This window comes from Crocodylus porosus, unplaced genomic scaffold (genome assembly GCF_001723895.1).
Source record: "Crocodylus porosus isolate Cpor-Errol unplaced genomic scaffold, CroPor_comp1, whole genome shotgun sequence".
In the NCBI taxonomy this organism is placed as follows: Eukaryota; Metazoa; Chordata; order Crocodylia; family Crocodylidae; genus Crocodylus; species Crocodylus porosus.
Genome location: NW_017728918.1, coordinates 49,178,418 through 49,189,515, shown reverse-complemented (window position 1 = coordinate 49,189,515; position 11,098 = coordinate 49,178,418).

Here is an 11,098-nt window from a genome sequence, read left to right as displayed (position 1 = left end):
ACCACCACCCTCTGGGTATGCCTCTGGAGCCAGTTTGCCACCCATGTGACTGTGCATTCATCAGTGCTGCAGTCCCTCAGCTTGCCCACCAGAATTGGGTGGGACACTGTGTCGAAGGCCTTCTGGAAGTCCAAGAAGATGACATTGACTTCCTCCTTCACATGTTGTCCTACCACATGAGCTGCAGATTAAATAAAGATACTGGAATTTGCTGAATATGTAATTGCTTTGAAAATGTATGTTTCTTTTTTATTTAAGCAAACCATCAACATTGTAAATAACAAACATTGCAGCTAAGAGCTTTGATTGGCAGAGGGCAGAGAGGGCTTAAACATGATTCATCCAAACAGTTTAGGAGTTCATTTGAGCAGTATTTTTTGGACAGAAGCAGTTGTGTTAGGGTGGAGATTTTTCTCGTTATGTTCTCATGGTATGTTTTATTAGATCCCATCCTTCTGAAACAGAGTGAATACATATCTGGGAAGTGAACTTGTGGCTGAGATAGCAGTGTCAACGTGAAGGCATACCTTCAGTTGACAACAGGTAGATATTCTTAGGAGGAGGAATGCTATCAAGAGATGGGATCCATCTGAGAACAGAGAAGAGTATCTTAGGCATCAACTGACCAACCTTGTAAGGAGGGCTTTAAGCTAGGTTCCACAGGGGGTAGCCATCAAAACCCTCCAGCAATGGAGCACACAGTCTAGAGGGGAAGGGACTTGAAGAAGCAACTTAACTCTGAGAAAGAGCCAGAGAGCTACAGGACTGCAGCAAGTGATGGAAAAGAGAAGTAAATAGATCCAAAAGCAGTTTTAGTACTTACAGACAGACCATCAGAGTAAACTGTTAAGCATCTGCAGGAAAAAAGGTTTTAAAAAATTACACTGTTCTTATGTGTCTCCATTAAGATATCCAGGAAGCAAAAGAGATGCCAGATTTTGTGAGCAGAGATGTGATTCCGAGGTTGGAAGTGTTGAGTAAAGTGAAGTTTCTGTTGGGAGTAATTTCCTTTGTTGTAAGTAATATAAGTATTTTCATTAAAAGGTGGATAGTCAGAAGAATAAAACTGTCGCTTATCCAGGAAGATTTATTGGACTCAGTGTCTTCAGTCAAAAGCAAAATACATCTGATTTGTGTATACAAATACAAGAAGTATGGGGAATAAATAGGATATGCTAGAAGCTGCAGGCTATAAAAAGAATTATGATCTGAATATCATCTCAGAGACCTGGTGGGACAGCTCTTATAATTGGAATGTTAACACTGAGGACTACAATCTTTTTTAGAAGAAGAGGGTTGGGAGAAGAGGTGGTAGTGTTGCCTCGGGTGTCAAAAGCACATACACTTGTTCCCTGGTTCAGAAGGAAGAACACACCAGAGAAGAAGCATTCGGGTGAAGATAAAAAGTGAAAGATATGGCACTGATATAATGCTGGAGATTTATTATAGGCCACCAACTCAAAAAGAAGAGATGGATGAGGCACTCTTCAAGCAAGTGACAACTCTATCCAAAAGCTATGAGGTGGCACAGATGGAAGACTTCAATTTTATGGACATCTGCATTGGAAAAACAATGCAGCCAGTCAAACATAAAATGTCAAGCCAGTTCCTAACTTGTGTGGAAGACAACTTCCTGTTCCAGAAAGTAGAGGATACAGTTAGGGGGATAATCTATCTTGGATCTTGTCCTGAACAACAGGGAAAAATTTGTGGAGGATGTGAAGGTGATGGGTAACCTGGGAGGAAACAATCATGATATGATCAAATTTCAGGTCCTGAGACAGGGAAATCATTTGGGCAGCTAAATTAGGATGCTAGATTTCAAGAAGACAGATTCCATTCAGCTCAAGGAGTTAATAGGCATGATGTCATGGAAGGACAGACTGATGGATAAAGGCACCCAGGAGAGCTGGGAGCTTCTAAAGGACCAGTATTGGAAGCCCAACTGGAAACTGTTCCCACATAATGGAAGCACAAGAGGAAAAAGACAAATGTGGCTGCAAAAGGAGCTTCTAAAATGCTTTAGATGCAAAAGGAAATCATACATGCAATAGAAGTATGAGCAGGTCACCAAGGAAGTATACAAGGAAATAACAAGAACCTGCAGAGAGAAAATCAGAAAGGCAAAGATAAGGAATGAGCTGCACCTGGCAAAGGAGATAAGGGCAAAAGGAGAGCTTCTGTAAGTGTTGGCCAGAAAAGAAGAACTAAGGACACTGTGTATCCTCTATTAACAAGCCAAGGGGAACTCCTAAGTGAAGATGCAAAGAAGGAGGAGTTACACAACAGCTACTTTGCCTTGGTCTTCACAAAAAAAAAAATTAAAATGCAGCCAGACACCTAGTAAGAATTATCTGGATAAGGAAGTGGGCAAGCTGAGGGAGGAGATAACAAAAGAGAGTTGCATCTGAATGAATTCAAGTCAGCAGGGCCAATGAAGTTCATCCCAAGGTACTGAAGGAACTGGCAGAAGAGATCTTGGGGACCTTAGCAATGATCTTCATGAAGTCATGGGAGACAGACCAGGTACCACAGCACTGGAAAAGGGCCAGTGTAGTGCCCCTTTTTTAAAAAGCCAAAAAAAAGATGAACTAGGGTCCTATAGACCAAATGGTCTCACCTCAATACCTGGGAAGTTACTGGCACACGTCCTAAGGAAGTCCATTTGCAAGCATCTGGAGGAGAAAAGTCTGATCACAAGCAGTTAACATGGATTTATGAAAAACAAATCATTTCAAACTAACTTGTTCTCCTTCTTTGACATAGTAACTACTTGGATGGATGAAAAATTTAGTGTATGTGGACTTCAGCAAGGCTTTTGACAAAGTCCCACATGACCTTCTCATAAACAAATAGGAGAAATGTGGGCTAGATAAAACTGATACGAAATATATAGAAAAATGGCTTAAGAGCAACAAGAAAAAGGTAATTATTAATGGGTCTATGTCAGAATGACAGGAGGTTTCAAGTGGAGTCCCACAGAAATCTGTCCTAAGCCTGCTGCTGTTTAATGTGTGTATTAGTTATTTAGATGCTCCCAGTGGGTACACATTCAAATCCATGCCTGGGCACAATTTAATGTGCCTGAATTTTCTGCACAGAAAATTTAGGCACATTGATTGCACGTGCAGATATGTCCTCTGTGACGAATATGTCTGCACAGTCTTGTAACATGTAGGATCCATGCCAGCAGGAGTGGACAGAAGGAGGTATGCTTGTCAGCAGACATGCTTCCCAGGCATGCCACAGCAGTGGCACCAGGCTAAGAGTATGCCTCAAGCACGTGTATTGAGAACAGTGCTCAGAAATGCATAAAATCTCTACTAATGATGTGTGAAATGCAGTTTTTCAGAGAGTATTAATTTGTCCAAATCTGGATCTGTTTTCACATGGATGACATTCCTGACACAAGGGCCACAACCTTGCTAAATGCTAAGGTCCTGCTGGGAACAGCAGAGCCATTCAAAGACAAAGTAAATAGATTTTAGTATGGGGAATGCAACATATTTTACTGAGCATAATTCTCATACATGGCTCAAGCATTTTGGCTGAAATTTTCCATGGACAGAAAATGAACCTAAGATAGATACTAGTCTTGGTGATGCAGGTGGCACTGGTGGCTGGGAACAGCAAGACTCCCAGCTCCTGGCAGTATGTGGCATTGTGGGCTTGGCTCCAGAATGAGGCAAAGTCCCCACTGTCTCAGCCAAACTTGCCTTCCAGTGAGCTACTCAGAAAGGTGGCCAGGTCTCTGTTGGTAGGCTGCCTGGCAATCCTCCTGTGACTGGTCTCCATCAGGGCACTGGCAGCAATGCTGCTCACCAGCCTACTGGGACAGATCAAGAGACAGAAGGTGTGGGTGACCACCACAACATCACAGAGCTCACCCACGAGGACGATGTTGGCATCTGCTGGTGGAAGACATACAGAATCTTGTTGCTGGCCCAGAGTGGCAGGTGCAGCCACTTCTTCAGCAGCCACTTCAGCTCACCATCTACCTTCTTGAGGGGGATATTGCAGACTGCTGAGCCTCTCAGGATGAATGACGTGTGGTATAAGGAATGTGTTCACTACATTGATCTTCTGCTGGAGACCAGCAAAAATGAATCCAGCTCAGAGGCATCCTTCTCAATCCTATGGATGGGTTCCTCCAGCATCTGCTTTGCCCAGGTAAAGGATATGTATTCCCATGTGGAGGTAGCTCTTACCATCCCTCAGGTGCCTCATTTGCTTGCCCTGGACAGTAATGGTGGAGTCCAAGATGGTGCTTTTATTCTTCAGACAGTGTGCAGGGAGGTGCACTTGGAGGTGCTGAAGCAGAGCCTCATGGACTTGGCCACCTTGGAGCTGATGTTCAGCATCTTCTGAAGCTGCTTGGGGTCACTGGTGAGGAAGGCAAGGTCACTGGTGTAAGACAGGATGCTCAGCTTTCATCCATAGTAACTGAGCCCTCCAGAGCCTTATGCCACCACTCAGAAGAGTAGTTCCATGGCCAGGCTGAAGATGAAAGAGCTGAGCATTACTTGACTCTAGTTTGGATTGGGATGACACGTGTCTCATCTGATGACTGGATGGTGGCAGTACAGCCATTGTAGAGCTCCCGGATAAGGTTGACTGTCCTATCTGGCTTCCCAAGTTCCCAGAGGGTGTTGAAAATGTGGTGGTGGGGCATAGAAACAGAGGCATTGGAAATGTCCAGCCATGCCACTGCACGCTGTCTTCTTGTCCTCCAGGTTTCTTCCAGAACCATGTAGGTCATGAAGCTATGCTCATAGCACCCTTCTTTCCTTTCTGGCCTTTATGGCTCAGGCTGATGGTCTTCCATTCACCACCCAGTCAATCTTGATCTTAGCTCAAAAGCCCAAAGTACGTAAGTAGCAAGCCCTGGCAATAGGTCGTTGACTGGGAGTACAATACCTTCTGGGTGCCATACTGAGGACCAGCTTGATCCCCTACCTCTCCAGCTTCCAGGAACCATGGATTTATAATTGGAAGAATTCTCCCCTGCCTCCTTCTGAGCTGTACCCAGCACAAAGACTGAAGGGCACCTAGGCTTGCTAAATTTGTACTATTTTCTTTCTTGCACTTATTCATAGTTGGCTTTCAGACCATTCACATTTCCCCTGGTAGGCTGCATTTTTCTAAATCTGTGGTTCTCATCCTTTTTTTGGCATCATAGAACCCTCCACAATTTTTTTGGTTTATGACAAAATCCTAGGTTGAGAACCCCTGTACTATTGCAATGTGCTCCATGTGTTTTCTATGGAAAGTGCATAGAAGAGGCATAGAGAGGCCATAAAAAACCTTCCTGTATTGAAAGGAGGAGTTAGACATGATTAGCCAAAATGTATCTTTGAATCACTCAGATTTAAATCAATAGCAACAGTCTTCATTCAAGACTTCCTCTGAGTAGGCTTATAATTTTTAATCATTTCGAACAGGGCACCATTGAAGAGTTACAAGTAGACACACTGTAGATCTTTTATTTTTTTGAAAACTGTTAGAGACTTTGACCAGTTTTTTTTTTAAATCCTTATTGAATCTGAGTTACTGTGTCTCTATCTCTGCCTGTTTAGACAGTGAACTAATTGTATCTGTTTGAGGAGTTTCATAGATTTCATCAATTTCATAGACGTTAGGGCTGGAAGGTACCTCAGAAGATCATTGAATCCAGCCCCCCGCCTGAAAGGCATGAAGTCAGCTGGGATAATAGGATCCCAGCAAAATAAGCATCCAGTCTACTCTTGAAGGTGTTCAATGTAGGTGCTTGAACCACCATTGATGGCAGGCTGTTCCAGACCTTGGAGACTCAGACAGGAAAGAAATTCTTCCTTATGTCCAGCCTGAAACGGTCTTGCAGTAGTTTAGAATTGTTCAACCTCATCATCCCTTGGGGTGCGTTCCCAGAAATACTGTAACAAAGAATACTCACTGGCAGCTCGAAGCGCAGCACACGAGGGGTGGAAGGAGGCACCCACGCAGCTCATCAGCTGTCTGTTTATCTAGCTGTGGCCAGCCAGTGACGTCAGCACTAAATGCTGGCTGGTAAGAATAAAAATGGCAGCGCACGCTGCAGAGACACTGGAGGGTCAAGGAGGAGAGCTTCTGCCGATGCCGGCAGCAGAGAAGTCTCTCCCCACGAGACCCAGGGGTCGGAGCCAGCTGGACCGAATGCAGGCAGAATGAGGAGGAGTACCTCAATGTCAATCCGCACAGGACAACGAGGGATCAACTAAAGCACCGTCCGGAGAAATCGACAGGGCGATCTGGAGAGATGGAGTGGACTGCTGGTGGGAGTGCGGGGACAACGGGCTGCTGAACAAGTCACATCGGGGAGAAGAGGACCCCGGAAGAACCCCAGAAGGGTTGCTGTCAGGGTGAATATCACCATCGGATCCAGATGGGTCATTGAGGAGGCGAGAGGGCAGATATAGAAGCGATGGGAGGGAGGAGACAACCCATTGCCCTTAGAGACCCGGGAAGTGTAGAAGGGAAGCCAGAGGGGCGGGTGGCATTTCCTGAGCGTCAGTTGTCCTATCTGGTTCAGCAGGGGTCCAATGTTGCCCTTGCTTTTCCTCCAGCTCCCCACATATCTGAAAAAGGACTTTTTATTGTCCTTGATGCTGAAAGCTAGTTGGAGTTCAGTTGCAGCCTTGACTTTCCTGGTTTGCTCCCTGCAGGACCAGACCAGTGCAGAATATTCCTCCTTGGAGGTGAATTCCTTCCTCCATCCTTTGTAGGCCTTTCTTTTTAGCCTCAGGAGGTCTGCTAGATCCCTGGAGAGCCAGGGGGGCTGCTGTGCCCTCTTACTGCTGCCTTTCCTCTGAGATGGAATCGAATTAGCTTTTGCATTGAGGATAGCTCATGAAGTGTTAATTCAATGTCCAATGACTGTAGGAGTTTTTATACAAAAATAACTTACACTGCATGGCTTCTCCAAACTGAAACTGACTGCCTCAGCTTACCTCTGTTTTTCTGAGCTAGGATGTAGTGGCTGCCACCATAAGTAGGTGAAAGCAGGTGAAACTGCTCCAGGCGCCTGCCACAGCCACCCAGGTAAGCTGCATCATGTGTATTCTCCTATGTTAAGGCTCTCTTTATTAGGCATGATCAGCCTAAAGCAGCCAGAACAGCCCTTGGTGCTGCAGCCCTTCCTGGTTGAACCCCATGTGGCATCTCCCAGAAGCAAAGGCACATGGAGGGGAGGTGGAACTGTCTGATGTGCTTCTGTTTCTAAGAAGACTAGGGGGAGGGGGGCAGGGAGCAGGTGCCATGATAAGATGGGCTGCAGCATAAGCCAGCTCTCCTGCCCACTTTGTGTCAGAAAACCCTACTGCAGCCAGGAGGACATGCATATGCTGCAGCTGCTTGGTGTACTTCTAACTAGCTCTGGCAGTAGAGCCTGTATGATGAGAGCCCCCCTGAGGTGGCCTCTCAGTACCCTGGGGTGCCACTGAACCAGCTGAGAACTACTGGTATAAATCCTAGTTTTATGTTTGTTCCCAAGTTTGGACTGGTGGGTTTTACACTTGTTCTTCAATAAAATATTTGTTTATAGTTCAAAAACATTGCTATTCATTCTGCCCAGCAGATGCAAAAGTCAGTTGTTAAATTAGATTCCCATACACTATTAGCCCACTACATGAGAAGCCAGCAAGCCAAATGCAGCTGCACTACTAATAATTTAAGCATAATAGATGCACATTTCATGAGATGGGGACAGCTCAATAAATACAAATCTCTTTCTAAACGAAAAGTAGAAAAGACAGTCAGCCTTAAAAGCAGGGAGTCTGCTCCAGGTATTCAGTGTGCAGAACAAAAATAGCACAAAGGCAGTCCTCCAAGCACAGCCACTGCCAATGATCCCCAGAAGAGAAAGAATGCAAGCAGTCTTCCTGCATGCAGATTCACAGCTCTGCTCCACCATGGAGCTCTGGTAGCATGTAAGCATAGTTTGCACATGCTTGGTTGTCAGTATCTCTCAAATAAAATCTCTCTCCTGGTTGTCACTACATACTGGTCATGGCTTTGGCTGTTCCAACCACTCTGTCAGTCTCTCTTGCTTCACAGCGTGACACTTGCACAGGTCCCCATCCTTGCTCTGGCAGATGTTGTGCAGGATACAACTGGCAACAAAAATCCCAAGCATGTACCTCCTAGCTGCATCCATCCTGACACTGAGTTCACATCACCTTGACATCAGTTGCTCAAAGATTCATTCAACAGTCATCCTGCAATTCTTCTGTCAGTTAAACAGTTTCTTTCTGCAATCCCTTCTGGCATGGCACAGTTAAGTAGGCAAATTCACAGAATATCAGTGGAGATATCCTTACACTGGTTTTCTCTGCCATGCAAGGAGGTATGGCAAACCTCTCTTCTCTCAGAGAAACCAAGGAGCTGTTGAAAAATTCAGCCTTGTGCACTTCTCTGGAGCACTCATCATTAGTATAGATGAACCTCCTACCAACTAGGCCTTGCTGCACAATGGGAAAAAGCCCTATTTATGAACTCCAAGGCTTGGGGAGGAAGAATTGAACTGCATTCCACCTGTCATTCCAATACAACTGGGGAATCTCAAGCATTAATGACTTTCTATGAAAGAGGAGGAAGAGTACTTTTTCAGGAAGGTGCATACATCATGCACAGCAGCACCTACAATAGATTTGCCCATGTCAAATTGGTTCATAGTTGGCTCATAGCATTCAGGAGTCGTTACCCTTCAGTTCCCTATTGCTACTCACTTCTCCATGCTCAACAGGATCCTCATGTTGGGGGTCCTCTTGCTCAGCTTTGGAGCTGGCTCTGTGCAAATTCCTAGAAATGTTGACTTCTTCATTCTGACTGCTCTCCCACCACTGCTGGGCATCCCACATACGCAGTACTATGTCCACCCACCAATCCATGCTAGTTTTCCACGTCCAGAATCAGTCACCTACAGACATCAAACCAGTCTCGTTTTCAACTGGATGTCCTTATCTTTTGTTGGGTTGCTGCCATCATGTGAGAGCAGGCCACACAGTTTTTTGTCAAATGTCTTTTAATATAATTGTCTATTTCAGCCACTTGGTATTGCCATACTCACAGCAAGATTTTCATAGCCTGAGGTCATTTCAAGGGTACCATAGGGTGAATTAAGTGTTAGTACTGTTAGCTGTGCAAACATGATTCACAAGATAAATCCAGAGATCATAAATAGGTATCAGCAGTGTTAAAAACTTTCTGACCTGTTGTGGTCTTTCTGAATTCTTTGCAACATAAGAATTGCTTCATTATTTTTCTGCAGTCAAAAATGAAGTGAAAACTAAAAGCTGTATTTTCCCAGGGTGCTTTCAATCTATTGAAGGGCACTTTGAGCCTTAAAAGATTGAGAACCACTGCTTTTCTGCCTCACAATACTCCCCCATTTCCTTTGTGACCCCTGCGGTTCATGATCTTCTGGCTGGAAAGCCCTGAACTAGAAGAAATGCAATCCTTACATCTCTGAAGTGTTGAGGTAACCTAAATATGCACCTAGCTTACATAGCCTAAATACACAGCACTGAAGCACCTGAACAATCTGTTTCCTAAACAGATTATGGTATGAAATGTAGGATTTCTCCTTCCCTATGCTAGGTATAGATCTCCTTGGGTCACTCACCTGAGGATGGTCGCAGGCCTTCATCTGCTTGTGATTGTTCATGAGGTAACTTAGGGCCCCAGGGATCTGTATAATTCTTCAGTGAAAAGCTTTAGAATATTTTCATTTTAATGAAATAATTGGATTCTTTATGGAGGAAGTTTGCCACACACATCATCATAGTCTGGTGCTTCTTCTCCAACTCCTATCAGGAGATACACCTCATAAGAGAAAAAAGGAAAATGTCCCTTGAACTTTCTTCACATGTTTTTGGACTGCAAATCTTGCCTCCTTCAAACATGATGTCCAGTTTATAGGACATTGCAAGTGGGTCTCAGACCATATGGATGAGCAAAGTATAGCTGTCTAAAATAAAAGCCAGATTGAGCAATACCAAAGATGAATCCTCTGTCTTCCAATTAGTTTGAATACAAGACGATTTTTAGTTCACCAAAATAGTATTTTTAAGATCAAAGGAATAGTATTTACTCAGCCCGATGGAAGGTGCAGTAGTAAAGCATATTCAATGAAAAGCTTTAAACCTTAACTAGACTCTTGGTATTGGACTTTTGAGGTCCCTTCCAACCTTCCAACTCTATGATTGTTTAAAAAAGCAAAGGAGAAAAATTATTACCAAATTCCTTTATTTTACTGTTCTGTTTCCCTTGTTTTATTTGTTTGCCTCAGTTTCTCACAATGTTCTGCTCTGTCTACAGGTACAGTTACATATATTTGATGGGTGGTACCCTGGTCTGATAGGCATGCCTCTGTCTTTGTAGTTGTGGGGTTAGGGCTTTTAGTCTTAGTTATGTCAATCATCTGCTTTGGACAAAGTTATTCAACATGCATTTCAGTTTTCTTATCTGTGTAGCAAAAAATGTGATAACTTGCCTTGAGCTAACAAATGAAAAGGGCTATGCAACTCATTCTGTAACATAAGCATCTCTGTGGAGAGAGATATCATAGTATGAAACATCACGAATCCTTCAAGTTCTAAAAGATGATGTTTGGAGAGAGAGAGAGATGCAGTTAAAAGGAGCAGATTTTCAATAGAACGAGTCTCATTTATGATCTGCTTTGAAGATATCTGCTTTAAGGATTCAGGCACCAATGACTTAAAGAAACACATGGAAACTACAAATCATGTCAGCTGGGCAAAATCTTTCTCAACTTAGCATAATCTTTTTGGCTAGCTGGGAAGTGTCAAAATTCCTGTCTCTTTCCCAGATTTAAGTTATAGTTAAGTGATTCCCTGTGATCCTGTATTTTGTTAATCTATTCACAAGCTAAAACCAGTGAAAAGACTCAATTGCCTGCCAGATGAGAGAAGCCAGGCACTGCCACCTGGGACCAGCACCGGGAAGATCCGTGCTGCCACTGGTCCCAGGCGGCAGCACCCAGCTCCTCTTATCCAGCTGGCAGATCAGGAGCTTACCTGCACCCCTGGGAGGGCTGCAGGGGCTGTGTGGGCCCCCAATCTGC